At 36.7% G+C, this 19,368-nt stretch overlaps 1 protein-coding gene across 1 annotated transcript in view; it reads right to left on the bottom strand.

Annotated features, from left to right (window-relative positions):
* LOC149578306 (vacuolar protein sorting-associated protein 2 homolog 1-like) overlaps nucleotides 1–19,368 on the bottom strand; it is a 120,227-nt gene that overhangs the window by 60,919 nt on the left and 39,940 nt on the right. The gene's annotated exons all lie outside the window — the stretch shown is intronic.

Raw genomic sequence — 19,368 nt, 5'->3', positions numbered from 1 at the left:
GCAATTACTACTCATCAAATCATACATTCTATGGAAAAGAATAAAAAACCTAGTATGGCTTTCAAACTGGATATCTTTAAGGCATATGATAAGGTAAAGTGGGACTTCCTATATGATGTGCTTGAAAGAGTGGGGTTTAATGGTAGAGTCATAAATCTTATCAAGATGATGGTGGAGATGGTCCAGTATGTGGCCCTTCTAAATGGCTCTCCTTGGGGAAATTTTGATGCAAAAAAAGGACTAAGACAAGGTGACCCGCTATCTCACCTTTTTATTATGGTGGCGAAGGTGTTGGGGAGATCATTTTCTAAATTGGTTAATTCAGGATGTGTTAAAGGAATAAAACTTGCAACTACTGCTGATACTAAAGTGTTACAACAATTTGTGGATGATACATTTCTATTTGGTGAATCCTCTATAATGGAAGCTGAGGCATGGAAGAATATACTTAGAAATTATGAAGATAGTTTAGGACAGAAAATAAATTACTCTAAAAGTAAGCTTTATTTTTTTAAGGGAGCTGTTACGCAGAGGAAGATAAGGAACATATTAGGCTATCAATCGGCCAGTCTCCCAAACACCTATCTTGGACTACTATTAACCACTAAGGAGGTGACCAATGAATTCTGGAATACTATTGTTGAAAGAATCCAAATGAAGTTGGCAAGATAGAAGGGGAAGATTCTAAGTAACGCTGGTAAGTTACAGTTACTCTTTGCGGCTCTATAGGGCATTCCAATCTATTTCTTGTCCCTTTTTAAAATTAACCAAAACATGGCTGACAGAATAGAGAGAATACAAAGGAACTTCCTTTGGTTAGGAACGGAAGACAAGAACAAATTAAACCTGGTCAACTGAGAGGAGGTTTGTAAACCAAAGGAGAGGGGGAGATTGGGAGTTAGAAGACTTCAAGATCTGAATAAGGCTCTCCTTGCGAAAGTTGGATGGAGACTGGGAGAAAACAATACTGATTGGAGCAATATCATGAAAGCTAAATATCTCTCAAACTCCCTATTCACCCATAATCTCTTTAATAATGACCTCCTAGGAGGCTCCAAAATTTGGATGAATATTGTTAGGAGCAAAGGTCTGTTGAAGGAAGGGGTAAGATGGATTATGGGAAATGGGCATAACATTAGGTTCTAGGAGGATAACTGGATGGGAGGGAAACTGCTGGTTTACAGTAAATTTAGAGGACTAATGGAGAAATTGAAGGAGGATATGGGACTGAGAGTTGTGGATTATATTGACCTAGGAAGAAGGTGGAAGAAATTGCAAAATGATATGTATTCCCAAGAGGATATTCAACTTCTTAAAGAATTGGAAGAATTGATGGAAGCACAAAGAATTCCAATCCTAATACAGGAGGATAAAGTGGTATGGGACTTAACTCCTAGTGGCAATTTTATAGTCAAATTGGCCTACAAACATCTATGGAGCAAAGACTTGTACTCCCTAATATGGAGTAAATTTTGGATAAGTAATCTCCTTCCCAAAATCAATTTTTTTTGGTGGATTGTTCAACATGGTAAAATTCTAACATTGGACAATCTAAAAAAAAGGGGTTTTTTTTTATACCACACAGATGTTATCTTTGCAAAGAAGAAGAGGAGAATATCCCCCACCTATTCCTGAAATTCCCTTATGCTTTAAAGATTTGGGAGCTAGTACAGGAGAAATTGGGACTATGCTAGGTGTTGAAAGATAACTTATGTCAATTTGTGGAAAACTGGGACTGTCCCTTCTATCACCCTAAGCTAATACTCCTATGGAAAAGTGTCCCACCACATATTTGCTAGCATATTTGGAAAGAAAGAAATAATAGAATCTTTTGGGAGGAGGAAAAAACAGAGGTAGTTATGGGAATTATGCAGAAACTGTTGAAGGAAAATATAATGATTGTCAAATGTAAGCTTCCAAAGGAAGAACCAGGTAGAAAAGAAAACCAAATAGCAAAAAGATGGGGTATCCAAGGGGGTTTTAACCATTTTGATAACTCCAAGGTTTTAAAGAGATAGCAGACAAAATGGAAACCACCAACTTTAACACAGTTCAAGCTAAATTTTGATGGTGCTACAAAAGGGGGTATAGGAGCGGCGGGTGGAGTGCTGAGGAATGAAAATGGTGAAGCGCTGCTAGTCTATTCTGGGAATGTTGGCAGAGGAAGTAATAATCTAGCTGAAGCAATGGCTTTGCTTTGGGGGCTGCAATTGATAAGAGAAATGCAGTTAAAGGAAATAACTATAGAAGGTGACTCCAAATTAATCCTTGATTTGGTGAAGGGAGTTTCCAAACCAGGTTGGAACATCCAAAATGTTATCATGGATATAAGACATATCATAGACAGGATGGAGAAAGTCCAGTTGCAACATATTTACAGAGAAGGAAATAGGGTGGCGGATGCTGCTGCCGCCATGGGATTTGAATTAAAGGAATTGACGTGTTGGAGAAACATAGAAAGTCAGAAGGAGAAAATTAAGGCCTTGATAGGCAAGGAAAAAGAGGGGAATAAAAGTTTAGTATGGTTAGGCAAATAAAAGTTAGTGCCAATTTTGGCAACATTATACCTAGGAAGACAAAATTTGTTACATTTAATAAAAAGTTTTAAGGGGAAGTTGATAAGACAGCACCGTACTAATTGGATTATAAATGGAGGTGATTTGAGGTGGCAGTTATTTCACAATTATGGTAACATAAAGCAAAATTTGAATTACTTCCTTTTCGAAAGCACGAAAAATTGCAGTACCAAGGCTGTCAATGAATTCAAGGATGTTAAAATAATGATGCTAAGTACATGCGAATCCCATCATAATATTGATTGGGATTTCGAAGTGTCCCAAAAACTGGTTTGAGAGACAATTAAAATCCCTGTAGGTGTTATTTGTATCATTGTTGTGCTGTTACTGATTAATATTCACAAGAAGCCTGACGGTAGGGAAGTTCAAATGCGAATTGCTGAGGTTGGAGGGTCAGAAATTAGTGAGGAAGAAATGGGTGGAGACTTAAATAGACTGGAACCATCAAAGGTTGAAAATTTTAAAGAAAGAATGGCAACCTAGTTTCTATTAAAGGAGGGGGGATTTCTGCCCTACATGTAGGCGATGGTGGGATATGATGAAAATTGTGCACTCCAATTTGTGAATGGGTGGAATGATCACAAGATTACTATAAATGGCATTACTTTTCAAGTTAATGAGGAAGTAATTGCAATGGCCACTGGGCTGTCCATGAACAAGAAAAAATGGAGGAAGGTCACGAAAACGGCAGACGAGGCTAGTTTGATCAGTTTTTTCATGGAAGATGAAGAACCAGTGCATTATAGGGGAGGATTCAAGAGGGATAAGCTACCGGCTCCGTGGGACGATGTCTATTTGGTGATCATGAAATACCTTACGCTGGAAGGCAGGTTTGGAGTTTACTACTACTATCACTTTCCCCTGCTCAATCATTTTAGAAAGAGGGATTTCATTTCCATTCCATTTTTTCTTTTACATTCTCTAGAAGATATGGTTAGTGATGTTAGGGAAAAAAGGAGTAAGGGTCAAAATTTTACCATTATCCACCAAGGCCTTATTTTTAGGCTATATCAGTTCCACCTTGCCCTCTGTCCCCCTAGGGTTATAGTGGTTGATAACCAGTGCCACCACTAGAATTCCCCCCTGAGTACCAGCACAGGTACCAAAATCTACACCCCACGACCCTCCCCTAGTGGAGATAATAAGAAAAACGAAAAATTAGAGTCGGCCATTGAACAAAAGGGTTATAAAAAAATTAAGGTTCAAAATCCTATGGAGGTGGAAGTTGAGGATTCAGAAGAGAAGAGAGGAGGAAAGAGGTATAAACATAAGTCCAAAAGATATAGGGTGGAAGAGGAGGAAGAGGAGAGTTCGGAGAACAATGAAAGAGAGTTGGAGGAAGACTCCAAGAGAGAAAAAGAGGAAGGGAAAAAAGAAAAAAGTGAGAACTCAGTGAATAATACCCAAGTGTCTGCTGGTAATATTCAAGCGTCGGCTGGTAAAGACTTTACCACTGAGACTCATGTGTCGGCCAGCTTCACTCTCCAGCCCATTACTTTCTACGAAGACAGTAACAAAGTGGACACCTCCCCCATCACAACTTCCTCTCCGATAAAGGAAAAATGTAATGTTTTTACTAACCCTCAAGTTTTGCAGGATGAAAACCAACTGACAAAGACTAATGAGGGGACTAGAAAGGTGGATAAAGAAAGTGAGGAAAAAGAAGAGGAACAAAACGAAAAGACTGCACAACTAGAAACAAAAGTCAAAACCTTGGAGGAGGGATTCTACACATTCTCTAAATTTGCTCTGAAGGTCACTCATGCATCTGCTACCACCCTCCAATTGCTGGCACAGGAGAAGGATGATTCAAGGATGGACATGGAAGATAATAAGCTCCTCTATAAGTTTCTTGCTGATGACTGGGCTCAAGTTCTTCTAGCTGGGAAAGGAAAGAAAAAAGATGAGAAATAATTTGGTTGTTTCTTGGGGGATCTAATGATTCTAGTTTCTTTTGTTTTCTACTACTATATAGTTTGTTGGTTTTCAGCTGTTACTAAGACTTGGGTTGGCCTGTTTATGCCAATAGCTTTTTATTCAGAACTTTATAGTTTGTTTAGTACTATAGTTTAGATGTTGCTGCTATTAGTTGTGTTGTTTTTGGATTGAGTCGGCTTACTTTTGCCAATAGTGGTTATACTAAACAATTAGATGGTTAGATCGTTATAAGCTTTTGCTAGTCTTGCTTACTTCTTGCTGGATTGTGTTGGTTAATATAGTTTGTGGCTGTGTTGCCTCCTGTTTATTCTATAGGTGTTTGTTGGTAATTTGTTGGTTACCAACTTCCTTTTTGTAAGGGCCGACCCCCTTGTTTTGGTCACTTTATATTTCAAAAAGAAAAAGTAAATATAATGTTATATTTTTCAAAAAGTGAATGTCAGATTGAAAATATAACATCATATTTTTAATTTGTGCTATTGCACCTAAAATGTCCACTTTTAAGGCACTAAAACGGACATAACTAGTGATTGACAACTCCGATTGACCTCTAGGTTAGACTGAATCGAAGGGGAAAACGAAAGGCATGACATGAGCAAAACCAAAGAACTAAAAAAAAGCAAACGCAAACTCAAAAGCAAAGAACAGACTGTGAAGGCTTCAAAAACCAAGCAAAAGCTTAATAGAAAGCAAAACGAAAAAGACTTGACGAAGGCCTTCAATAAAACAATTTGATATATGAATTGAAATGGATCAATCGATCAACATTAAAAAATTAAATATCAAATTTAAGCTTAGAGAAATGTGAAACTAGCTTGGAAAAGTTTCATGCTATTACCGACATTTTGTGGTGACAAAATGCAGGACAACAAAACCATGGAGAAATATAATCTTTATAACTCCTCTGGATGAGCGGTGGCCATCTTCAAGTTGGCATTCATCTTTTAAATATTTGAGTTTCCAAAACATTCTTGAAACCGATGTTCTTGTTTTAACTGATTTCAAGACCAAGTTATATACACCACGGGCACGGGTGATCGAAAGATCTTTTTTGTTATTAGTTTCTCTACAGAAAAACAAAGCAAGTATTCTTATCAGTATTTCTGCAGTGCAAGCGCTATCCTTGTTTTTCCTTCCCTGCCTAGTCTCTCTCTACCTCATACCACATTACCATTCATCGTCCAAATTTATATCTCATACCAAAGGAGCTCAAATGAGATTTGATTCTCCATCTTTCTGAACAAGTTATCTTTCCTTATGTATGAATCAAGAATTTGTATTATTGTATGTTAAACTATTTCATTATGTGCGGCCAGCATGGAAGCAATACCTACGTAGATATCGTTTACCAAGAGGTTGAATCTATGGCCCAGCCCGATCTTTGTGATGCACCCAATCATGCCTTAACTTATATCATGTAAATATTTTTATGTTATGAAAACTCTGTACAATAACAGTAGAGAACTATGAACATGCGGTTGTACTCTGTACTCTGGGTTTGTAAAAGCTTATAATGAAATCGTGTGTAAGGATCACAAGAATTGATGAACTCCAAGGACTCACCAAGGTGGAGAAGCGTTAGATAATGGGTAAAGAGGAGTAGTTCCCTACAAGATGAATGCAATATTGATCAGAATTTCTATGATTGAAAATATTCTCAAATACAAAACTTTTAAAAGAGTCATCTCATGAATGTCCAAGTATACCCAGTTGTCAAGTAGAGTGGTGAAATTAAGTACCAGGATGCTCAATGGCTGGGCAAGGTGTTTACATCTCTATTCTAGGTAGGGAGGGCCTTTCTCGGATGAGATTATGTGGGGGTATTTTAAGGGTTTGCGATTGGGTGGTTAAGCCCCTGACAATGTTTCCCCTCTCCACCAGATGCCAAGACATGTACAAGACAGAGATAAGATATGCATTCAACATTTGTTGGTAATAGATATTTTACTTTTATGATATTTGAAATTATTAGTTGAAGATATGTTAGATTGATTTATATCGTTGAATTAGTCAATTCCTTCAATGAAATCAATCCTCCTTGTCAATGTAAATGGTAACTGGTTAGATCAGTTGATCTTCCATTTTGAACATGAAATATATTTGTAGGCATGAGATAGGCTTATCTTATGGTTGTTATTTTTCTCTTTCATTTATGTGAATAATGATTATGAACGTATCTTTTAACTATATGTTATTACCATAGTTAGCAAAAGAAAGGGATGATACAGTAGTAACTGATGCCCTAATGGTATCTATAATCATGATACAATGGTATTTGATGTCCTAAACGGTATTTGTCATTATGATATAGTGGTATAACCATTTGTGCCCTAAGTGGTATATGTGGATTAACCTAGGTCTTGTGGATGTTGCCCTAGGCAGATTTTGGTTTCAAAATTTAGGGTATGTAAAACCTCAAATTCTTTATTTAGATTTAATGATGATGCTATCAATTGTTAGTTATGAAATTTCTATTTAACTAATTGTAACCATTAATCTCATTCACATGAACATAATTGTTATAACTACCTTCTCATGGATACGGACTAGTAATTGTATTTTATGTTATGCTAGTTGTAGTTAAGATCCGGAAAAAAGGGGTTGTTACAAGACTATAAGATACAATTAATATATAAACTCAACTTAGAATAACACTAGAAATTTTAATACTAAATTTTTTTTATTAAGAAAATAGGTTTTGAAGGGGCCCTAAAACCCAAATACAAAAAGGTGTAAAACAAAACACCAACTTACCCAACCTGAAAGATAAGCAATATGCACAACTAAGAGAACTGGACAAAAACACAATGGAACTAAGAAAGAAAGGGGTTGAACAACAAACCCCACAACACAACCTAGTGGTCCAAGAAAGGATAGGGACTTAGAAATCAAACCACCCAACAATACAATAGAAATTAAGATTTCCCTTTAGTTCCCAACTTTTGGAGACTAGAAGAAGAATCAGAGGGAGTTTTTTTTAATTCTTCCCTTTTACTATGATCCATCCCTCCTCTATCTTAGCAGCCATAGAATGCTAGGCCAATGACTCAACGGAGCTATTAGCACAAGCCACAAATTTGACAGGCTCAACTGAAGCAACTCTAGCAACACAGGACCTACCCAAAGTTGAACCACCAAGGCTAGTAGCCACTCCAGCCTGTTGGGCTGATCTAGCGGAATTCTCCAAACTCTGATCATCAAGAGTAGAAACATTAGAATCTACAATAATAGAACTAGCCATAAAGTCATCCTTATGGCCAAACTCAACAACCTATACGACAGAAGGGTCAACATCAGCTTCCTGACGTTGAGCACTAACGGCAACTTGGGGATTAACCACATCAGATTTTACCACTGTATAATGTTTCCGTAGAACCCCTTACACCAAGTGGGCTTCTTGGGATTGATCTTTCCAACCCCGCAATTTGTTGCAACATGCCTAGTATTAAAGCATTTCCTACATCTAAAGGGGAGACCCTCATACTCTAACAACTAAGTTCAAGAGCCAATAGGGCTACAAAGTTTAACCTCCAACGGAAGGCCTTTAGAAGCATCAATATCAACAAGTATCCAAGCATAGGTAGAGTGCATGATAATAGAGGAATCTGAATCCACCAATAAGAAATCACCTAAAGCCACACCAACTTCCTCAAGCACCAAGTCATTCCAGAGATGAAGAGAAGAGATTAGGAAGACGGACCCAGATGAGCATTTTGCAAAAAGATTTAGCGACAGGATTAAAGTCCTTGTGCCAAAGTTTAACCATCAAAGGGAAACCATTATCCCAAGTGAAAAAATGATCACATAAAATAGCTCTCCTATCATTCGCATTATCAAATCTGGCAATTAAAAAACCCTTTACTAGAGAAAAGATTTGGACAGAGTTAGTAAGGTATTGATCCCAGTGCTTTGAGATCCAAGTATGGAGCTCCTTGAAAAAGGGCCAAAATCCCCTGAATTGACAAATGAGCACATCCACCTCAAGAGCCTTAGTGCAATCCTCAATCTCTGTACCAGTTTCTTTATTTATTTTGACAGAAATAGGACTACAAGTAGGAAATGGTGAAGGGACCTTAGACTTAGGGACAGCCCAAAAACCACCTCCATTTCAGACAAAATGGGCATAAGAGGGTCTAGACAAGCCCAACAAAATAGTCTTCCAAGCCCTAGCCTCTTGCAGAATAGCCGCATCCGCGACAGAAAGAACAACCCCCTCCTAAGAAAAGGGCGCCCAAGACACTTGCCGAGACATACCTTACCATTCCGTACAGTAGCAGATACCACAGAAGAATCATTTGCAGCTTGCACAGAAGTATCACTGGTTGCAAGGCCACCAAGCGGCAAACGTCCAGATTCATGGATGCAAGTAGGAACTGTAGTTGGCGAAGACATGGGTGGGAGAGCAGCGATTTAAAAATTATAGATAAGATTAATACTATATTGTTAATATATTATTAAATTTACAAAACAAAAACAAAAGAAAAATAAAATAAAATAAAATAAAAACAATATTTTACTTAAACCTTGTAAATAAATAAATAAAATTTATTTACATAACATACTTAGAGTTTAAAACCATTAAAAACTTTTTAGGCAAAAGCCTACAACGCAACAGTAACTTGCGAGCCTCTCATGTGGGAGGTTGTGGGTTCGAATCTTCCTTCGCTTAACATATAATAATAATTAATTCCAATAAATAATAATTAATCTAGGCTCTAACTGTTTACCGATCAAAAAAAAAAACATAAAATTTTTAATCAAAATTATTAAATTTGTGAACAGTTGACCTAAATTTTTAATAAAACAAAATTTACGATAAAAAATGGCTCTAACTAGGGAACATCTCTTGTAAGTTGTTCATCCTTGGAAATGACAAGTGATGTAGAATCCAATTCTCTAAGTATCTTCTTCCATTCCATTGGGCTATAGAGTCACACAACCAAAACAACAAAAGAAGACACAAAAAACTCAAATACTTGAATTTTGTATGTACAATGGTACTTATCTGGAGCTTATTCAAAATAATGCTTCAGATGTTGTCTACTATAGGGTAGGGAAAATTGTGTTCCATCTTGTTATGCATTGTGTTGGTTCCCAAAATCGCAGATTGGAAATTCAAGAGCTTGCCACTTCTCCAATAGGATTTCGCAATCAATTCTGGCCAACGAACAAGAATCACCTTGATTCCCCTACACTTTACACTCTGCTACACCCAGTCGGGTAGACCTTCACCTCAAACATTGACTGCCCATTTCAAGGCTTTTTTATAGAGAATTTAAGCTTTGCAAGTTCTTCGGTTGGCAAAGTCCTCGAACTCGATCAAAATGAAACTAAATGTTGAGTGTTTGAATTAAATAAATTGTATAAAGTTTTAACAATGGATTTGAGGTTTGTAAGAAGGAAGTTTTTGATTTTTTGACTTACATTAATCCAATTCTTCAATGATAAAAAGACCAATGCTTTAGCTTATTTGGGCAATAGAGTCAACTACAATGAAGATTATAACGTACAACTTTATAATGTTCTATGCACATAAACTAAAACAATTTTATAATCAAGATGTTATGGATCAAATATATATACGCAATTCTAAACTAGTTTAGATTGCACTTTAACTCCTAAGGTCAGGCAGACAAACTGGACATAGATTCGAAAACAATTAAATATTTCACAATATCTGCGATGATCGAGTTTAAAATGTCGTAGATGACCTCGTCCACTTATCTAAACAAAATTGTTTACAAAATCAAAAAATAATTATAAAAGACGAATCAACTCTAGTTTAAATCTCCATGCCTTTAATAAAAATAAACAAAGGACATTTTATTTTATTATTAAAATAAAATATTTGAATTACCATATTATAAGCTTTGTATCCCTCCCTACAAATGCTTTATGAATATTTCTTCTTTTTTGAATGCCTCCTCCGAGAATGTCTTGTTTGAGAAGTGTACTCCCTACATATATGTATTTCTTGCCTTTTCCAAAAGACACATCACCTACAAGGATAACTTTAGTGGCTAATATTCGCCAATTGGCTAATCTCACTCATTAGGGACCCCAAATTTGACTGATATTTTTACACTTTTTGATGTCCAAGTCACCTACACTTTACCAAAATTGGGTCCCATGCTTAGGCCAATTGCCGATAATATTACATAAGTATATATATTTTAGTGATGACTTCACCAATAGAATCTAAATTTTCAACGCGGTAAATTAAATATTTTTCGCCTACAATTTCCAAGGATTGTGTTAATTAATGGTCATATTTGCCAATATTTCGTAAAGATTTAAGTTAGGTTAAAGATTAAGTATATAGATTTAACATGTGTCTCTATTTTGAAGATATTTCATGAAGCTTTTTATCATTTATCACTTTAGTCCAAAATAGATTTGATTGGAGGCACACGTCTTTATCTTTGGGACTTTCTTTGAAATTTGGTATCCTTCTAAAAATTTGACTTGAAATAGGATATAAGACATTGATTTAGGATCATCCAACAATTATAAATAATAGGGGTGTAACCCGCGAATCACCACTCAATAATTTGGAGGGAAACTGTAACAATAAAAGTAAGCTAAACTGAACCTTAAAGTTTGATAATTAATTATGATACATATAATAATAATAATAAAATCATGGCTTGTAGGTATGTGTATTTATATCTATGATTTTCATCAATAATGAAAGATTCCCAAAGATTTTATAGAATTTTCATATGATTTTTTTAAAATGGTTAATAAAATTTAAAAATTTCCTACTTAAAAATAAAAATTTGCCAATATAAATTACTTATTTTTCCCCTAAACCAATATTTGTTTCAACAAAATTTTATAATTTTTTTCAAAGGGAGGTTTCTTAAAGTTATCAGTGATCACCTTATAATTATACCCTTCCATTTTACTTCATTCCTTTCAACTATAATTGCAACTTTTAATTTATTAAGTATAGTTTGCACCTTTTATTTAGGTCTTTAATCACATCTCAATACATTATGGCATTCATCATTGAATCATGGGAGCTCTTTAATCGCATCTAAATGCATTATGGCATTCATAATTGAATCACAGGAGAGAAACTTTGGCCATAATATTTTGCCGTCACTTTAATCTTTAGGCCTTTGATAACATTCTTGTCCATTCTCTGCCTGTGTTGAATTATTGGAGTTGTGATCACTTATAGATGAGATTGTGACAAAGAATTTGGTAGAGCAATGCCATCTTTGTATGGTGCTAGATGATTTTAGCATGTCGTATTTGCCAGAGGATTTTCCCCATGCAAACACTTTATTCTGATGGATGTGTATTGCCTGCTTCAAATGGAATTCTAGAGAGCCTTTTGTGTTGGCCAAGCCCATGGCTGGCGAAATACATAACAATTTATCGGGATGATCTTATGTGTGCCTTGCGTCTCAGTCTTTGGGTAGATAAGACTCCCGACGCCATTTGTATTAACGGTTTTGAATATTTTGCAAACATATTCCACATGTCAACTACTAAAGACGTTGCTCTTTATGTGATACATATTATTATGTTTAGACTCACGATGTTACCCTTCTCTTTGTCCTTCGCACATATTAAACTTTCGATCGCTCCTTGTTTCATTTCCAATGCACAAAGACTATAAGATTTGGCACCTATACATCTCCAGCACTATGTTTAGTTTGGCATATTGCGTGACGTGGGAAGATATATCACCAATGGTTTGTTTATTAAATCTACCTGTGTGCGTATACGATGCCTGGAGATATTCAACAATTTCTTCTAGTGTTGGAGTATTTATTTTCACTACCACAGTAACAACCTTCATTTTTATCTTCATGCTATGCTCTTCCATGCTTTGGATGTTGCAATTCATTGCTCCTTATTGTCTGTAGGAATTTGACAAGGATGTGAATTCTCTACTCATGAGGCCCCAAAGCACGGTGATTCCCAAGTGAGAAAACTTTGACTTAGATTAAGGAAAGAAAACCTGTGCAGTTTCTCCAATATTTTCAATTCATTTAATTGTTTGGGCTGTTGTCCATTTTTATATTCCTTAATCCAATTCTACTCCTTTCTACTTTTATCGCACATGGCTATGAGATTCTTCGAATTTCTAAATCTATATGATCAGTCATTTTACATGTTCAGGATCCTCCTGCTCTTTACAATTGGAAATAACTGGTTCTGACTTGCTGCTCATGATTTGGACTGTCTGCGACTGCAACTATGCATTATTTGGTCTACTCATTTGTACATCTTGGAGAATTAAATGCCTTGTAGGGTCCTTAAAACTATTTTCTTCCATTTGCATTTAGGCCTATATATCCTTGACATACACTCTCAGTGTTGTTCTTTTATATTCATGGATCATGTATGCACCACTTCTTTGATATTGCCTGAAGTTCTATTGAGTGTCATGCTTAATAAGTCAATCTCCATGATACCATCATCTTGCTCCTTTCCACTACCATTTGATGCCTTCAGGACAGTGGCCACTTATCTCTTATCAGCACTAGCCATTAAGATGATGCATATTCAAGCACATATATCTGCTTTCTTCCCATTGAGAACTATCACAGATTAAAGAACTTTTCCTCTAAAAATATTTGTGTCATCAAGTTTATTTTGTAACACTACAACAATCCTCTCCAACTCATCAATTTACTTAGGTTCATACATGGTTTTCCTAAAAAGAATGTTTTATAGATTGAGAATGTAATGTCCCTAGTTTTGAGTTGCAGCAGAGTTGATGGATTCAGCCTATCATTGGGTCCTTGTAGGCTGACACTATTACAATAATAGATAAACGTCTATTATTAGTTAATGGTAATCTATTTGTAATCTATTGTAAATATTAGAATGTTTCTAATATTTAGTTAGCTATAGTTATCTATTTGTTAGCTTTTTTAGCTTTCTCTTAGCTAGAATAGAATGTTTCTATTCTTTACGATCATTTCCTAAGGAAACATCATTTTATTCTTTTGTATATATATATCTCTCAATCTCTATTAATAGCAATCAAGTATTTTACCAATTACTTTGTAATAGCATATTAGAACCAATACTTCAAATTTTTCCGAAAAATTTATAATTTCTTTTGAAATTATTTGTAAAAACATTTTGAAATTATTTCTACGATTTTTTCACAAAAACCCGTCTAGGGTTTCCGTTTTTGTGAGACTTTCATCTGTTCAAATCTTGGAGATTAGTAACCAAAAAATCGCATATGCGCTAGTCTCGGCTAGGATTTCAAGAACGAACATCTGAAAATTGCGATTCATTTTTTTGCCATCACGACAAATTGTGTTTTTGTGTACAAATCATAACTGCAACTCTGGGCATCAAAATCACGAGCTTCACAATGTTGTGGTTTTGTCTGTTAAACACTGGGAAGGTGCTCGTTTTTATCAAAAATGAAGGTCCATCAGATTCCCGCACGTGCTATGATCAATGTCGCTCTTTGTGTCCAAACGCCTATTTTCTCCCATCCGCGTGCCCTAGACACTATCTTTGGTGCTGTTTTTGCTCCCCCAGGTCAAAAACGACCTCAAGTCGTCTGTTTGCAACTTCAGACTTGCAATTTTTTGGCCTCCAAAACTCCATTTTCTACAAATTTGAACTTTCATGGCTGCCAACTAGGTTTTTTTTTGAAACCCTAATTTTTGAACTAAGATTTATTTTTTTATTACAAATTCTTTGTAGGTTTTTCGAGAGCTCAATTGGATTGTCGTCCGTTTTTTTGGGTGACTCGATCTTTCAACTAGTGGATCCAAAAACCAACAACTTATTATTTTGGGTTTTTCGAGCTCTCTTCTAGGTCATCCTTCAAATTTTTTGGGTCTTCCATTTTTTTTGCCTTGAAGAACGTGCCTTCATAGATTTTCACTTTTTTCATTAAAAAACGTGCCATGGCATCTCTAATAAACATTATGCTCGAACACAACTCAAAATTTAGCGGTCGAAATTATGGCACTTGGAAGCAGCGGATCATAGCAATTTTTTAATATCAAAATAACGATCAAATTGTTCTAGGTGTTATGAAGCATCTGACTACTCCTGGTACTGATCAAGATACATGGGATCTGAATAATCGAGAGGCAGTGATGCTTCTCAAATTATCCATGGCTAATGATCAGCTCTCTCAGATTCCATCCGATAAGACAACTATCGAGTTATGGACACATCTCAAAGGTCTTCATGAGACTTCTAACAAAAGCAGAGCTTTCTTCTTGAAGAACACTCTGTTTTCTATTATCATGGATGAGCGAACCTCACTTTAGGCTCACCAGAATAGGATTCAAGAAATCCATGATCAATTGCTTGCCATCGATCATGAGATGGAGGAGGTGGACATTGTAGTTATCACTCTTCAAAGTTTACCAAAGTCCTATGAGCATTTTATCGAGACTCTCAACATCACATCTTCTGGTGTTGATCTAAAGTTCACTGATCTCTACACACTTCTGCTTTAGCAAGATCATGGAAACAACAGTTCGGTAGTAGTTCCAACTCCACCTCCATAGAGCAAGCCTTTGCTACTAAATCCTTTCAAAAGAATAAAGGCAAGTTTCAACAGTTGTCTCAGTAAAAGTCTTCTAGTCTAGCTTCAGATGCCTCCCAGAAGAACATTCAATACAACTATTGTCACAACTTTGATCACATGAAGGTTGACTGTCAGAAATGCTTAGTTGTCCAATCTAAGCAATCATGTTCGCAAACCAAAGCAAATTATGCACAGTACATTGAGCAAACGGAATCTGCCTTTTACGCCTTCATGGCTAAAAGATCTGCAAATCATGTGAAGATATCTGCCTAGTACATTGATTCAAGTGCCTCTCGTCATTTCATCCACCACAAAGATTGGTTTATTGATTACCAGCCTTATTTAGATTTTGTTATTTATGGTGGCAGAGAAGAGTACACCGTTATCGGCAAAGGCAACATTCAAATTAAGTCTACTGGGAGGAATCTCATTTTCCTCGATGTATACTATGTTCCAGGGATGGAACTAAATCTACTCTCAGTCAGTCAGTTACTACGACATTCTCCACACTTGGATGTCAACTTCAGTTCACATCAGTGTACCATAACTGATCAGGCAACTTCGTCTACTATTGCAGTGGGTCTTAAGGATCATGGTCTTTTCCGATTTATTGATTGTGCTGATTCTTGAGACTTAGCTATGGCTGCTCGGTAGTCTTATGTTAGCACACTTTGGTATCACTATTAAATGTGCATTATCTCTCTTAGATTGCTCGAGATGAGCTTGTCCCTGGATTGCCCAAGATTCAGACTCAGCAGCTTGGAGTTCGTGATGCATGCTAGGCTGGGAAGCAACATTGCATACCTTTCACTAGTGGCGATTCATGAGGAGCTTCTCGAGTACTTCAACTTGTTCAGGTCGATATTTGTGGCCTTATGGCCACTCCTGTTCTTGGGTCCATGTATTTTATGTTATTTTTTGATGATTTCAGTAGGAAAATGTGGGTGTATTTCCTTATCAAAGAAATCAGATGCATTTTCTGTATTTCAGAAGTTTAAACCTTTAGTGGAAAAGAGTCTAGGAAAAAAATTATTACTCTTAGATCAGACAATGGGGGGAAATTTTGTTCTAATGATTTCTCTAGCTTCTTGGATACTCATGGCATCAAACGTCAGTTAACCACACCCCACACACCACAACAAAATAGTGTAGTTGAACGATGGAACAAAACGATCACCGAGATGGCTCGATCCATGCTTGAACACATACATGTTCCGAAGAAGTTCTAGGCAGAAGAAGAGTCAACACTGCAGTTTATCTTTTGAACCAGTTACCCATACTAGCAGTCAAAGGTCAAACTCCGGAAGAGGCCAGGTCAGGTCGCAAGCCCAAAATCAATCACCTGAAGGTTTTTTGCTCCCTTGCTTTTGTTTGGATCCCTAATGCATCATGCACCAAGTTGGATGCCAAGAGTCAGAAACTCATGCTTGTTGGATACAATAGTCTTCACAAAGCCTACTGCTTGATCGATGTTGAGACATCTCATCTCATCTACAGTCGTGATGTAGTCTTTGATGAGCAACGAGGACCATTCAAGCATGTTTCTCCTGTTCCTAATCCAGCAAACCAACCTATGAAGGCTCATGATTTGGGAGTTAGGCTTCCATTAGGTCCATCTATTGGGAGGGCTCTAGTAGCTATTGTAGCTCTAGTTATACCAATGATCAATGTACAGACACCTCCACCTTCTCCTGTAGGATCACCTCAATTGTAGATGCTTCACCTAAGTTTGATCCAAATTCTTCTGATGAGGAACCTGATCACCAAGCATCTTCTAATACTAATGTTGGTCATTCTCCTCTCCGGCCTAAGTGGTGGGCTAAGACACTTGTTGATCTTCGTGATGATGAATTCATTAATGGGAGAACTGTTGGGAAAAAGAGCAAACCTACAGAGTCTGTTAACTTTGCTCTCATGGCCAACATTCACAGTGTGTTTGAACTTCCAACATATTCTAAGGCTAAAAGAATTCTAAAGTGGGAGCAACCCATGACATCTGAACACAAGAGACTATTGAAGAATAACACCTGGGTCCTTTTGGATCTTCCACCAAGGAAGAAACCCATTGGCTACAAATGGGTTTACAAAATCAAATACAAATCTAATGGTACTTTGGATAAGTACAAATCTCATTAAGTTGCAAAGGGATTTGTTGCAAAGGGCTTTTCTTAGTGTCAGAGAATTGATTATGAGGAGACCTTTGCTCCTATTGCAAAGATGAGCACCATTAGATTAGTCCTAGCCATGGCAACACAGTTTCGCTGGAACGTCCATCAGATGGAAGTAAAGAGTGCTTTCCTGAATGGTGATCTCCATGAAGAGGTTTACATGACGCAACCTCGTTGGTTTCAAGGTTGCTGGTAAAGACAATCAGGTTCTCAGATTGGTGAGAGCTCTCTATGGCTTGAAGCAGGCCCCTCGGGCATGGTACCTAAAAATTGATAAGTACCTCAATGATCAAGGCTTTCTTCAAACTCAAATTTGTAGATCAAGACTACTAACAATGACATCATCCTTCTGGTTATTTATGTGGATGATTTGATCATCATTGGTAGTTCGGCATCTTTGATTCAGGGAATCAAACAAAATTTATGTCAATCTTTTGATATGACTGACCTTAGGCTCATGCATTATTGCCTAAGTGTTGAGGTTTGGCAACAATCTTCTAGTATATTCATCTCTCAGTCCAAAAATGTCAGGGCTCTGTTAGACAAATTTTGTATGCAGGATTACAAGCCTGCATCTACACCTATGGAGAAAGGCGTCAAGTTATTAACCTAGTCTGATTCTCCTCCCGTTGATGATACTACATACAAACAACTAGTAGGTAGCCTCATCTACCTCTCTGCTACTAAGCCTGACATCAACTTTGCAATCAGCTACGTCTCACACTTTATGACAACTCCCAAGGCTGATCATTGGATGGCCGCAAAGCGCGTGCTTCATTATGTGAAGGGCACTTCAGAGTATGGACTTTTTTACTCTCGAAGTTCTAATCCTAGACTCAGTGGGTTCATAGATTCAAATTAGGCAGGCTCTACCGACGATAAAAAGTCAACTTTTGGATATGTGTTCAGTTTAGGATCCAGTGTCGTCACATGGACCATTAAAAAGCAGCAAGTAGTTTCTCTCTCCTCTACAAAGGCTGAATACAAAGGGACTGTTAAGACAGGATGTGAAGTTCTTTGGCTTTGTCGAATGCTTGGGGATATGCAGATGGCCACCAACAGAACCAATTACTATGTTGATAACGAAGGCATTATCAAGTTAGCTCGAAATTCAATCTTCCATGAACAAACCAAGCATGTGGATGTTTGCGGTCACTACATACGACAGCTGGTTGAAGACGGGGCAGCAGTATGTTCCTAACACAAATCAAACTACAAACATTCTCACCAAACCTCTTGGTCCTGATAAGTTTGTCAAATTCAGAAGATAGCTTGGTGTTGTGGATAGATTAACCATTAAGGGAGGGTATTACAATAATAGATAAACGTCTATTATTAGTTAATGGTAATCTATTTGTAATCTATTGTAAATATTAGAATGTTTCTAATATTTAGTTAGTTGTAGTTATTTGTTAGTTTTTTAGCTTTCTTTTAGCTAGAATAGAATGTTTCTATTCTTTACGATCGTTTCCTTAGGAAAGGATTGTTTTATTCTTTTCTATACATACACCTCTTGGTTTCTGTTAATAACAAGCAAATATTTTACCAATTACTTCATAATAGATACGGGTGTTAAAAGGACCTTTTTATGGAGTTATTAGGCTCTGCAGTGGCCAATGGTGAGTTTTGGCTCCATTTTGAGGGGCTTGCTATTTATAGGAAGCCAACAGATGGTTCCCATAGCATGCTGTATATAATGTTTGAATGCATGATTATTATCAGATTTCAGATTATTTCTTTCCGCTCTATTGTTAGTCTCCATGATTTATTTTAGCATTCAGCCCTCATTATTTGTTTACAATGCATGCATCTTCTCAGAGGTTGATTTCTTTCAGGCCTCTTTACTTTGTCACTGAGAATTTCCCAGTTTCAAGTGAAAAACCTTGCAGATCGTAATAACCACAAAAATATCAAACTTCTTATTGGTTACACGTCAGATGATACATTAAAATGTGAAGCAATAAATGTAGAGAGTTGATTGGCCTCATAAAAGCATTGTCACAGGTAATATGCTTGATAAATCTTTCATTGTTGAGCTTCATGCAGTGACGAGTTGAACTGACTGTACACAACAACTAAACATTTTGGATAATGCATAAATTATCCATATTTCCACATAAAGGTGTCAGGTCACTCCAAAATGATATTAATTCAA

This window comes from Cupressus sempervirens, chromosome 1 (genome assembly GCF_028749045.1).
Source record: "Cupressus sempervirens isolate cs-2001-9-10 chromosome 1, ASM2874904v1, whole genome shotgun sequence".
Taxonomy (NCBI): domain Eukaryota; kingdom Viridiplantae; phylum Streptophyta; class Pinopsida; order Cupressales; family Cupressaceae; genus Cupressus; species Cupressus sempervirens.
Note: the sequence above shows the minus strand (reverse complement) of the source record. Positions and strands in the feature narration are given on the sequence as shown.